General features: G+C 41.1%; 1 protein-coding gene across 5 annotated transcripts in view; it reads left to right on the plus strand.

Moving 5' to 3' along the window:
* The window catches only part of LYPD6 (LY6/PLAUR domain containing 6), a 123,942-nt gene that overhangs the window by 59,190 nt on the left and 52,289 nt on the right, over positions 1 to 12,463 (plus strand). For 2 of the 5 annotated variants that reach the window (XM_019838092.3, XM_006935277.5), the window contains exon 2: positions 3,879 to 4,051. The exons of 2 other annotated variants lie outside the window; for them this stretch is intronic. The gene's annotated coding sequence lies outside the window, so the exon portion shown is untranslated. Of the gene's footprint in view, positions 1 to 3,878; positions 4,052 to 4,464; positions 4,595 to 12,463 lie in introns of all 5 variants that reach the window. One more of the 5 variants, XM_019838090.3, reaches the window with a different exon arrangement.

Here is a 12,463-nt window from a genome sequence, read left to right on the forward strand (position 1 = left end):
ACAGTTAGCCTTGACCCATGGAAGGTGGGGTCTAGATGGCAGATGGCCTTGGTGCTACCCTAAAGAGTTTGGAGTCCTCCTAAGTATTTGATAGGGAGTGTAAAAGGACCTGGAGTGAAATCACATGTCCATATTTTCATTTTGGAAAGTATTAAGTTATAAATGACTGAACTTAACTTAAACTACCTTATTTTTTCCCCCTCTCTCAAAAGTGGGAGGTCTGAGGGGTGTTCTGGCTCCAGGTACAGTGGAATCTAGGGGTTAAAGTGGTGTCATCGGGACACTGTCTGTGCCTTTCTCTCCACAAGTCTCTGTGTCATTTCTCCTCTTGATTTGCTTTGAGCACCTCTTTTGTACAAATTGGCTTGATTCTTAAGAGACTTCTCACATGTTAACAGATATGGACACTGATTTCTTCAGATATTTTGTATACATACATAGTAGCAATACAGGAAGGGGAAAGAGCTCTGGGCAAAAGTGCTGGGGAATTCGCTGGCTTGGTTGACCACATGCCCATTCCTAAACCAATCTTTGTAGCTAAGGAGATGTGTATTCCATCTAGGTCTGGGTCAGATGCCACCCCCTTTACAGATGGTGGGGAATTAACCTGTGATTCCCTAAACTACAAAGATAAAAGGGATGAAAAGTTTGAGTGAACTTCTACAGAAATAGAGGGCAATGTACCACAATACACAAAGCTGTAGGATTAGCCTGGTGCAGCTTCCTGCCAGGCGTTCATTTCACATGAATTCAGATAGCACGTTGGCTTTATATGAAAACAGATGAATACATTAAGGAGTAGAATGTAGTTGACACTTTTAAAAAAATGGAACATGAGGTATCACAGAAATTTAGGCTTTCACCTTTGGGCTGGATCTCAGTACCCTTTGGGTAGGCATTTGCTTTCTCTATAATTGGGTTAGTTAAGAGAAGAAGGTTGAAAAGTCTTAGGCTCCATCTTCCTGGTTTCAGGAAAGCCACGCACAATGAAGGCCTCATGTAAATGATGTTTCAGGAGAACATTGGTGAGAATTGGTTAATGCCAGGGAGTTTTCACAAGTCAACAGCAGGGGTTTGGGGATGGGGAGGTAGAGGAGTCAGGGTGTGATGAGAGGGTGATTGGAGACAGCGTAATTCTTGCCCGAATGCTTGGGTTTCATTTTATAAGATGATTGGCTATATTTGAAATCTGTTATTCACATAGTCTTAGCTTTACTGAAGTCAAATACTTTTTCTCCTTTTCTGTGCTATTATTTTATGAACTGATCAACTATGTTTGTTTTTATTTTTTTTTTATTTTTTAATGTTTATTTATTTTTGACAGAGAGAGAGAGAGAGAGAGAGAGAGAGAGAGAGAGAGAGAGAGAGAGAGACAGAGCATGAGCAGGGGAGGGGCAGAGAGAGAGGGAGACACAGAATCTGAAGCAGGCTCCAGGCTCTGAACTGACAGCACAGAGCCCCACGCGGGGCTCGAACTCACAGACCGTGAGATCATGACCTGAGCCGAAGTTGGACACTCAACCGACTGAGCCACCCAGGTGCCCCTATGTTTGTTCTTAGTAACATCAAGTTAATCGTACTATGACTTACATTAAAAGGAAGGTTAAGAATTTTCAACAACCTGGTGATCTTAACCCTTCCTAATGCTAGGCAGATTATCTTCCTTCTCTTCTGGAAGGACTGGAAAAGTTCCAGAAAGTTCCTTGCCCAACATAATGGGTTAATACTGTACTGCACACTTTGTTAAGCTTTACAGTGGACATTGTCAGATCAAGTTACAGCATAGGACTTAAAGGTCAATTATGCCATCATTTTAGGGGGAAGGGAGAGTGGCTGGGATATTAAAAAAACCCCAAAGTCTTAGCTTTTAAAGACTTATGAAATTGTAGTTGCTTTGTGACATTTGATCGATCACTTTTCTTAATTTCCATCCTGATAACAATCTCCTTAGTCTTTTCCTAAGAAGCTCTTTCATGGCAGAAACACTGTCCTGTGTATGCCTGAGAGAGACAGGACCAGTTATACAGGGTGGAGGACAGTGGGGGTGGGAGGTACCCCTGTCTCTTTGAATTGATTTGTTAATATTTTCCTGTGTTTACTGAAATCAGGGTACCTGAAGAAGTTAAAAGTTTAAGCCATAAAAATGTTATAGTCACAACTGGGCTTGGAACTGGCTTCAGAGAGACTAACTGAGTCAGACATTTGGAGGCTGAGAACCAAATTAGGGAAATATGAAAAGTAGAAACAGAGAAGCCAAAATGGCCCCATGCATTACTGAATGGCCTAAGGGAACATCTGTGCTTGTATGCTTCTTGGTTTACAAACTGAATCCAGGCACATTTTCATCACCATGGTTGCATTTGAATAGCAGTGAAGGTCACCAGGATTAGGGGTTTTGACCTGTCACGGCAATGGGGTTTAGGTTTGGTGTCTTTATTTTTGGCCTGTGAAGTCTGTTGTTCAAAGCAAAGTTGATCTTTCCCTGAGATGGCCTTGAGGGCCTTGAGTGTAGGTGGGCCAGCTTCACGTTTCCAATGAGTCTCTCCTCCTTCTCCTCCTGACTGCCTCTGTCTCGTCAGGATTGGAGCCTGAAGCCCTACTCTCTGAGACTGCCGTGTAGGGGGTACACTCCAGTACTGGGTGGGTGCATTTGTGAGGCTAGCACAGTGGCATGTGTTGCTCTTTTGGGATCATGCTGGTGGACCCCCTACCTGTCCCTGGCTCTTGACCGTGTAGTATTTAACCTCCTTGCACTTTCCCAAATAGAATGATATACTTGTAAACACTCTGAAATATAGACTTATTATATACCGCCCGTTAATTAAATGCAGTTGACCATGATTATTTTGCTTTGAATTCCCTGTCAGGAGATACTCCATCCCGGTAAGTTTACTCATATTTTGGACCTTGTGTCATTTTTAAAATGCTCCATACTGGACATCTGAAAGAAGCTATGGCCAGTTTTGAAAACCTGTACCCTTGTAGCTCCTGTTTAGTGTAGCTATCTGGCCTCTTCCTCTTAGCACCTTCTTACTTCATGTCTACTTTGAATAATCTCTTGTCCAACTCTTTGGAAAGGGGAAGAATACTCTTGTCCCTCGGGAGTGCCCCGCACACATGTTGTTGCTGTGAACCTCTGTGCTGTCCACTTCCTATTGCCGTAAGAGATTTAGGGATGCCTTGCTTGTCCTTTGTTCCTATCTTCTACTCCTCTAGTTCCTGTGGCTCCATTTCATAGCAGGTTTTCATGTTGGCTCATTCTTACCTTGCTTGGTGAACCTCTGTCCTAGTCAGAGACAGCCTACTTTTTTGACTGTCTAGAGAATTTTGGGGGACGTTGCTACCTGGAACTGTTGCAGCAGTGCCTACCCCCTCAGCCAGGCAGGCCCTGTCCCTACGGCTTGACCCAAGGCATCAGGGTACATGTCCTAGTTCATTGTTTCAAATGTCAGGATCTGAAGTCTTATGATAGCCAATTCTGAATTCTAAACACTATGGATTGTTATATCCGACACAAAGTTTTACAGTCCCTCAAGCCAGCGGACAGTAGTCGAACGGAAGTATTGATAGAGTAGTTCACAGATGATGGGCAGGTTATGACGTGATGCAGTGACTGTAGTTGTATTCATACATAGACTCTTGTTTGGAGATGTTCACCAGTGGTAACAACCTTAACTGGTTGGGTACATACAGTCTATTGCTCAGTGCTCTAACCGCTTCAGGTGTATTTCCTCTGACATTCACAACGAGCCCTTATGGTAAGCATTAGTACCCCCATTTTACAGATGAAAGAATTGAGACACTTGCCCCAGGTGAGTGGTAGAATTAGTATCCTGGTGCAGGTGCCTCTGACTTCAAAACTTTCCATTATGTTATAGTGCTGTGTATTGACAAAGAAGAATCCTGAAGTCATCATTAGTAACCCACTCTCCACGGGAAAAAGCACTTCTGAGCATTCTCTTGAATGTGGCACCACAGTTTTTCATTGGATGATTGATTGATTCTTTCTTGCTATGTGCCAGACAGTAAAATGGATTCTGGAGTTTTAAAGGTGAGTAAAACTTGACCCTTGTCCCTGAGGATCCCACAGTTTAGTGAGGCAACCTCTTATTTAGTGTCATTGAATTAGTGTCTGCTATAGAAACTGTCTTTGAGCTTTCTGTTGTTCCAAACCATTTTTTCCCCTGCTTATGAAGAAAAGTTCTTGCCCTGAAGTAACTGAATTTAGGGGATGGGCTAGAGTGTTGTGGATCTTTGTATGTCTGTATGGGGCTTTAAAAAAATTTAATTTTGTTCCTGGAGCTCTTACTGGCTTTTTGCATTGAAGTCAGATTCCACAAAAGCAGCTAAGACAGCATGATAATGTTTTATATTTATATGGCCCCTCCTAACCTATAAAATGCTTTCCAGGTACATTATTTGATTGATCCTTGTACGAACTGATTTTTGACCCCTGTTTCATAGAAGTGACTCTCAGAAGCCACTCATGTGGGTGTGACGAGCCTGACGTGACCCTGGGTTCTCTGCCTGTGACGTGCCACTTTTCAATGGGGGAAGAGGTTTGCTGGTAGGAAGCTTTCTGGAAGAAGAGAAGGTATATCAAGTAGAAGGAAATGTGGTTATAAATATCCTGACTTGTTTGTGGGGAAGTAGAGAACAAGGAATGTGCATTTAGCAGGACAACAACTGGGGTTAGTGGGCAGTTCGATTGACTGTAGTCAAGTACCTGAGCAGGGGAAGCCACGGGAGGAGGGTGTCTCCCTCAGTTCTGACTACCATAACAAAACACCACAGACTGGGTGGCTTAAATGACAGAAATTTAGGGGCACCTGGGTGGCTCAGTCAGTTAAGCGTCTGACTTGAGCTCATTCATGAGTTCGAGCCCCGCGATGGGCTCTGTGCTGACAGCACGGAGCCCGCTTCGGACCTTCTGCCTCCCTCTCTCTGCCCCTCCCCTGTTCATGCTCTCTCTCTCAAAAGCAAAGTTTTAGAAAAATGACAAAAGTTTATTTCTCGGAGTCAGGGCATGGTGTGTGAGTGTGTAACGTGGGCATAAAAGGCATAATCAATGTGGTTGTAGAAAACGATTTCTCGATAGTTATTGGACTGAAAGTAAAAGGAAGGTAGAATTTCTGAGTGCTTGGCGTATGTCAGCCTTTCTGTAAACATCTTGGAAATTCATGCAGTGCATTATTAATCCCTCTGAGGAAATGGAAGCTGTGATTGCATAGCAGTGAGTCTTCTTCCCATTTATATTAGCAGGATGCTGCCATACAGAAGTGTTATATTTTCCTTCCTTCCTTCCATCCTTCCTTCCTTCCATTCTTCCTTCCATCCATTCTTCTTTCCTTCCTTCCTTCCTTCCTTCCTTCCTTCTTTCCTTCCTTCCTTCCTTCCCCTTTCTCTCTTTGTATCTCTCTTTCTTTCTCTCTTTAGTCCTTTCTTTCTTTCTTTCTTTCTTTCTTTCTTTCTTTCTTTCTTTCTCCCTCTTTTTTCCTTTCTCTCTTTCTCTTTTTTCCTTTCTCTCTCTCTTTCTGTCTTCCTCCCTTCCTTCCTTGCTTTCTGGCTTGCTTGCTTGCTTGCTTGCTCACTTTCTGGCTTTCTTTCTTTCAGCTATACAAAGATCTTGAATGTCTATTCTTTTTGAAAACCTTTAGGTCCAAATTTGACCCCCTGGGAAGGTTCTCTGTCAGTGAGAGGATATTGCTTTATGTAGGACCCCCCTGGAAAAAATAAAATAATCCTTGCACATTGGCTGAAGCGTGTGATGAAAAGTGTATAGTCTTGTGTTCTGTCGCCGTACCTGCCTCATTCAGGTACAGCCTTGCATAAGTCTTCTCCTACTTCTAAAGTTAGAATGATTCAGTGATGACAGTAAAGCCCTTTTTCATGGTAATTATAATCAGAATTCTGAATACATTTATGCATCTATAGCTTTTCAGTGTTACACTTAAATGGATGCCATCAGAAGCATTTTGAAGGCTGATTTAGCTTGAAGAATTTCCATTTAAAACCCATTCTTGTGTTTCTAGCATTTTCAGCAGCAAGGCGAGGGAGTTGGTCTGGTCCTAAATGACTATGGTTAGCAGATGAATTCAAGGCTCTTCACTGTGTGAAGATAGTATTATTTCTTCCTCACAACTCTAGAAGCATAAATTTTCAAAATAAATAGCCTCATACTTGCTCTTTTTAGGATATTAGATGGTACTAAATAACCAGCTTATCAAGAATAAGGCTCACTGAGTTAGCAGGCATGGAGGGTGGAGGGTGCGCTGTGGGCAGGGAAGCCTCACTAGGAAGGAGTCAGAGCCAACTGTGGTCCTGTTTGCCTTGTGTGGGCAGGCTGCAGACCCAGGCGTGTATTAGGGAGCTGTCTTTTTGGCCACAGCATTACTTACACACCAGAGGGTATGATGTACAAATCTGAGCAAGATTAAGGGATCTGGGTTCTACTGTACCGTGTGAGAAGATGAGATTAGCTTTCCCCAGCTACAAAGACTGGATACATTTTAAAAAGTATTTTAACCGCAGGAATTTCTAAGTTCTCCTGGAATCTATTACCATCTATTAGCTCCTGGGGCTTTGAAGCACTGACTGCTGAAGATATGACAGTAATAGGGTGATTTGCTTTCCTTTGTGGTGGGGTTTGAATACCAAGGTGCCAAACAAGACTGGATAGTCTCCTCCAGACCTGATGATGGAGGTAGGGAGGTTTTACGCAAAGCCTGCTTACAAATCAGGTGGCTTGATGGTCTAGAATCAAAAGTGCAGTAATCAGCTTACACTGTCATGTTTCTATCAGGATGACAAGAGTACTTAAGACCTGCTGTTTGGAAAGTCAGAAGCAAATGTTTTTGCTTCAACTCTTAATTCACAATGATGTCATTTCTTCTCGCTGTACAGTTGTATTGAGGAAATCAGCCAATGTTCTTTGTTCTGCTGCATGAAAGGTGGTTTTAGGGCCATTAGTGATTCTATGAGCTTCCCTTCACTTGAGTCCCTGAGTTTATACTTTTGCTACAACTAGGCAGAGTTGTCAACAGGGGACCTCTAAACTCCTGGAAATAATGATAGTAGCCATCACTATTCTCTGTGTCAGGCATGTGCTATGGGCTCTCATTGTTCACCTTATTTAAGCTTCACAAAAAAGAATATGAAAATCCTTTGACTTGACATCCATTTAAAATATATTTTAAAACTAAATTTATACCATAAATTCATATTTCATAACTTGAATCTCTTTTTATAATGAAATTTATTTTTTTCCTGATTATATAAAGTAAAAATCATCTGAAACTCGTGTCTCAGTGATAACCACAAATAACATTTTGGTGCCCAGCCTTTTATCTCTCTCTTTGTGTATCTTTCTCTACACAGACACATTGGTGTGTGTATGTGTGTGTGTACAAATAGTTCTTCATAAATTAGATCCTATTAAACATTCTGTATTTATTGGATACCTTTTAAAAATTACATTGTTTCTGCCTTCCCTTCACACCATGACCCCCCCCCCATCAATCAGTGTCAAACAACCTAGTTTATATATCTAGATATCTCCATATTTCTCTCCATGTGTTATATACACACTTATATTTATGTTTATGTTTTGGTATGAAGAGGCATCCCCCAAAGCAGTGTTAGTCATGTGATCAGGCTCCATTATCCAGAATTCTAAATAGTGGACAATACATTCCAAAAATAGAGGGATTACTGTAACGTACAACAAATCTTCTCTTACTGAGCAGTACCTCATAGTCTTTCATTGTTGAGATGGCATATGGCTAACTCATTCTCTCTAGTGACTTGGTAATAAAATGTGGGGTAGGAGCTCCATCTAATTCTTTTTGTTCCCATTTCCATGACATCCCATTGGGTGCGTGCCATTTATCAATGAGGTGTTTTCTCCACAATGGATCACAACGCTTACTTTGTCACGTGGAAGCTCCTAGTCTATGAATATTGCTTCTTAGTCTGTTCTGTTATTCATTCCCATGCCGTGTTTTGATGTTAATGGATTTAAGTCTGTCTGGTATGGCCCTTCCTTCTTTATTCTTTTTCAAAAATTTCTTGCCAATTTTTGGACATTTAATCTTGCCTAAACATATTATATCCACTTTATTTTTTTTTAAGATTTATTTAATTTTTTAAATGTTTGTTTATTTTTGAGAAGGATAGAGTGAGTGGGGGGGGGTGTGCAGAGAGAGGTGGGGACAGAGGATCGGAGGAGGGCTCTGTGCTGGCAGCAGTGAACCCCATGCAGAGCTTGAACTCAGGAACCTTGAGATCGTGGCCTGAGCCAAAGTCAGGTGTTCAACTGACTGAACCACCCAGGCGCCCAAAATTTATTTAATTTTAGAGACTGCATGAGTGGGGGAAAGTGAGAGAGAGAGAATATCTTAAACAGGCTCCTGACACGGAGCCTGACTCAGGGCTCAATCTCACAACCCTGGGATCATGACCTGAGCCGAAATCAATAGTTGGACACTCAACTGACTGAGCCACCCAGGCACCCTGATATATCCACTTTAAAAAGTTGGGATTCTAATTGACATTGTATTAAATGAATGTATGAATTTTGAATTTATATATTTATCTCTAATCTTTCTTTTCCTTTTTGGTGCTATTGTAATGCTATTGTGTTTTCATTGCAAATATGGGGAAAAGCTCTAAACCACTAGCCACCTGATCCAAGTCCTCCATTGCTTCTAGTAGTTTTCATATTTAAACCAGAGTTGGAATTTCTAGGTAGGTAAGCATATCATTAAGAGAAAGGGAAAACTTTCTCTCCTCATCACTCTATTTATATTAACTATTTTCTTTACCTCAGTTCACCGTTGCATTGTAATGATGATAATAGGTATCCCATCTTATTCCTGGCATTGTTTAGAATGATATTTGCAGTTGATTTTTGATAGATATTTTCACGTTCAAGATGTTTCTATTTACATTTTACTTGGGGTTTTATTAAAAATGGCTGTTGAATTTCACCAGGTGGTTTTTAGAAACTATCCGTATAACCAACCACTTTTCCTCCATGCATTTGTTTCTGTTACGAATGATGTTAATGGATTTGCTACTGTAGAAACTGCCTTTTCGGCATAAACCCCACTTGATTACTGGCAGTATTCTTTCGTCTACTTTTGGATGTGCTTGCTAATATTTTACTTAGAATTTTTATAAGTGGGATAACAAATAAGCAAATATTTACAAGTGGGATTTCTCTGTAGTTTTCTTTTATTGTACTGCTTTTATCAATTTTGGTTTAAAGGCTAAGCCAGTTTTATAAAATGGATTTAGAGGCTTTCTCTATGTTTCCATAGTCTTGAATAATTTAAATAACATATTTTTATTCTTGGTAAGTTGTATGGAGCTCACTGAAAAATCCTCTGTTTTGGCTCTCTTTCTTAATAGTAGGAATTTAACCACTTTTGACATCTGTACTACAATAATTTATCTATTCGATTTTCTACGTGAATTAGTTTTGTTAACTTATAACTTGCAGAAATTCATGCCAAGAACATCAGAATGCATTTGCTTCTTTCTCTTTTACCTGCCTCTAGCCTTGCTCCTTCCCAGCTCCTACATTTCCTTTCATTCTTGACTATTACTCTTACTCGTGCTGTCTCTCTGTTATTTCGGAAGACTTTCACCTTCACTGTACACTTTCCCAGTTATGATAGCCATAGTATCTTAGATTCCACAATATATTTGCAAGATATACTTCTCGTCACTGTTTTTTCTCCTTTCCCTTTTCCTCTCTCTCGAGGTCTCTGCTCTGATGCATTTTTGTTGCATTAGGGTCCCTGTCGCTATTTTTTACATATGAAACATGAACTTTGGGGCGCCTGGGTGGCGCAGTCGGTTAAGCGTCCGACTTCAGCCAGGTCACGATCTCGCGGTCCGTGAGTTCGAGCCCCGCGTCAGGCTCTGGGCTGATGGCTCAGAGCCTGGAGCCTGTTTCCGATTCTGTGTCTCCCTCTCTCTCTGCCCCTCCCCCGTTCATGCTCTGTCTCTCTCTGTCCCAAAAATAAATAAACATTGAAAAAAAAAATTAAAAAAAAAAAAAGAAACATGAACTTTATTTAGTTTTGAAACTTTGCTTTTCTCCAAGGATTTTCTCTCTAGCTAGATAAGCTTGGGAAAGTTTAACTTAGCTGGGCCTTAGTCTCCTTATCTGTAAAATGGTAATACCAATAATGGCTACCTCATAGGAATATTGTGAAGAGTTAGTGTAAGTATTCTCGTTACCTATTGCTATGTAATGAACTGCCCCCAAACGACAACTTACTATTATCTCTCGTGATCCTGGGGGTTGGGCTTGGCTGGGCTATTCTTGTTTGGGGCCTCTCATGTGGTCAGAATCGAATAGCAGCAGGGGCTGGGATCTTCCAAAGGTTCAACTAGGTTTGATGTCCAAGATAACTTTTTCACTCGCATGACTGTTTTTCTCATACAACCACTCTTTTCATCAGAGAAGCCTGGGTTTCCTACATGGAAACTCCAAGAGGCAGTATTCATAACGTCTTGGCTTAGAACAGGCATGGGTACACTTCTACCAGATTCTATGAGGTGGGAGACTAGACCTCATCTTGGGCTGGCATGAATAGAGAGGGAGGGAAGGAACTAATGGGAGCCACCTTATAGACAAACTATCACGATAAGTGAAATGCTTAGAATTGAACCCGGCACCGACTGAGTGCTATTAAATGTTAACTCAATGATACTATTGTTGTGGTTATTAAATCAACTTCAATATTTCCTATTACTGTGGGAAGTGAACGATGTCTCCGATGGGCACAGAATTCTGGGAATGCAATTCTTTCCTCTCAGTAGCATGCAGATGAAGTCTGATGTTAGTCTAATTACCTTTATAGGTAACTTGTTATTTTTGTCTAGATGCTTCCAATATTTTTCATTAAACTCAGAAATAAGACAGGTGTTACCACTTTTGAACAGGCTTTTGGAGGCGTTAGAAAATATGAGACAAGAAAATAAAGGGGGAAATATTTAAAAAGAAAAAAAAATTCCTCTTTGAGTTGATGATTATATTTAGAAAACTCAGGAGGCTCTATTAAGAAAAAAAAATGTATAGTAAGGTGAGTGATTATGAGATAAACACATAAAAACAAACTTTTCTTTATTCTAGCAAGTACTGGGGTTTGCATTGATAAGTGTCTTTTGTAATCATTATTTTTTGTTTTTGTTTTTGTTTTTGAGAGAGAGAAAGACACACAGAGTGTGAGCAGGGAGGGGCAGAGAGAGAAGGAGACACAGAATCTGAAGCAGGCTCCAGGCTCTGAGCTGTCAGCAGAGCCTGACGCAGGGCTTGAACTCACAAACTGTGAGATCATGACCTGAGCCAAATTTGGACGCTTACCCAACTGAGCCACCCAGGCGCTCCAGTGATGATTCTTAACTTGAAACTGGACCCGCTCTTTCAACCTTCCAACTGCAGCCTTTTTGCAAGATAAGGCCATTTTCCTGTGTTATTTCTTCAATTTTTGCCTTTCCTCCGTCTGCTCCTGTTTTTCTACACGTTCTTGTAATTTGTATAACTATAATATGCCAACTGCCTTTTCTTGGGACAATTTGCCCTTTTATGACAAGGTTCTAATTTTCCTGTTTTAGAAGATTGTCCTCTATTTTATGATAGGGTGGGGATGGCAGAAGGTGGCCGTGTGTGTGGGAGGGGGACGGGGGGAGTTGTTATTTTGTCTTACAGCTGTCCTGGAAGTACTCCTCTGGGATTTCAGAGAGAGGCTGCTTTCTTCTCATTGGAATACTCTCTTGCTACCTGGGGTGGGGTGGGAGGGGGGAGGAATGTGCAGGGAGACCTTCTGGGGACCTCAACAGAGGACAGACAGCTGGAGTTGGCCTGCTGGACAAGCCTCAGGCTCATGAAGTTGTAGCTGATCAAAGCATCTCACAGCTTGACCTGAACTTTGAGGGTGAATAAAGCAACGAGTAAGCCATGGAAACTAAGATAAAGGGACCCAGGCACCAGAGAATAATAAGCAGAAGGTAAGTGGTGTTGGTCAAATAGAATAGATGGAGGAGAAAGATGATTTAAAAAAAAAAAGATAGAAAGTAATTCCATTGCAAAATAAAGTTTTCCAGAATTTAAACAAAATGCTTATTTATTTATTTATTTATTTATTTATTTATTTATTTTTTGATGTTTATTTATTTTTGAGAGACAGAGCATGAGTGGGGGAGGGGCAGAGAGAGAGAGGGAGGCACAGAATCCGAAGCAGGCTCCAGGCTTTGAGCTGTCAGCACACAGCCCAACATGGGGCTTGAACTCATGAACCGTGATATCATGTCCTGAACCAAAGTCAGATGCTTAACCGATTGAGCCACCCAGGTGCTCCAACAAAATGCTTTTTAAATGAAACATTCCGTAGATGTCAAGAATGTCCAAGAAATTGTCAACAGTGATTGCCTCTGGAAAGGAGGGGTGGGA

Source organism: Felis catus, chromosome C1, assembly GCF_018350175.1.
Source record: "Felis catus isolate Fca126 chromosome C1, F.catus_Fca126_mat1.0, whole genome shotgun sequence".
In the NCBI taxonomy this organism is placed as follows: Eukaryota; Metazoa; Chordata; class Mammalia; order Carnivora; family Felidae; genus Felis; species Felis catus.